The following is a 665-nucleotide window of genomic DNA, read 5'->3' as shown; positions in this document are numbered from 1 at the left end:
AGTCAGCGGGTGCAGGGGATTGTGGGTATGTGGAGTCAGCGGGTGAAGGGGATTGTGGGTAAGTGGAGTCAGCGGGTGAAGGGGATTGTGGGTATGTGGAGTCAGCGGGTGCCGGGGATTGTGGGTAAATGGAGTCAGCGGGTGCAGGGGATTGTGGGTATGTTGATCAGTAGGGCCTGAATTTCCTCTCCGCTCTCAGTACAGCGATTCTCTGTTTGTCCTCTTCAAACTTCTTCCTCAGCTCAGCGATGTCTGAAACAGATGATTTGGTTTGAGAGCCTCTCAGACACACAGCACCATACAAAGAGCTATCACATAAAAAGGTGCAATTCTGAGGAAAAAAATGTCAGAAATCCAATAAAAAGTTATTCCAAAAGAAAAAGTTCTGAGTTTATATCTCGCAATACTGAATTTACATTTGGCGATTGTGAGTTTTTTTCACTATATATAATAGACTTCATGTGGCTTGATGCATGAAGACAGTGACGTTCAGAGAGCAGACTCGTGCACACACCCGATCTACTTCACTCTCTCTCAGTCTTCACTCATGCATGAATGTGGTGTTGATCGTCTCAAGACTCACGTTCTTTCTGAGTGTTTCTGTGCTGCCACGTGTAGAAGTTCAGCAGCTCCTTGCGCTCTTTCTTCTTCTTCTCCTTCTGAAG

General features: G+C 46.0%; 1 long non-coding RNA gene across 1 annotated transcript; it reads right to left on the bottom strand.

The window, feature by feature from the left end:
* Window positions 1-66: 66 nt before the first annotated feature.
* LOC107735179 (uncharacterized) lies at window positions 67-665 on the bottom strand. The gene is made up of 2 exons (XR_001639319.1): window positions 584-665; window positions 67-252 (listed from the first exon to the last, which is right to left on the bottom strand). It is a non-coding gene; the product is annotated as an uncharacterized LOC107735179 (long non-coding RNA).

This window comes from Sinocyclocheilus rhinocerous, unplaced genomic scaffold (genome assembly GCF_001515625.1).
Source record: "Sinocyclocheilus rhinocerous isolate Xijiao unplaced genomic scaffold, SAMN03320098_v1.1 C35851194, whole genome shotgun sequence".
In the NCBI taxonomy this organism is placed as follows: domain Eukaryota; kingdom Metazoa; phylum Chordata; class Actinopteri; order Cypriniformes; family Cyprinidae; genus Sinocyclocheilus; species Sinocyclocheilus rhinocerous.
This window is presented reverse-complemented; position numbering and strand designations above follow the sequence as displayed.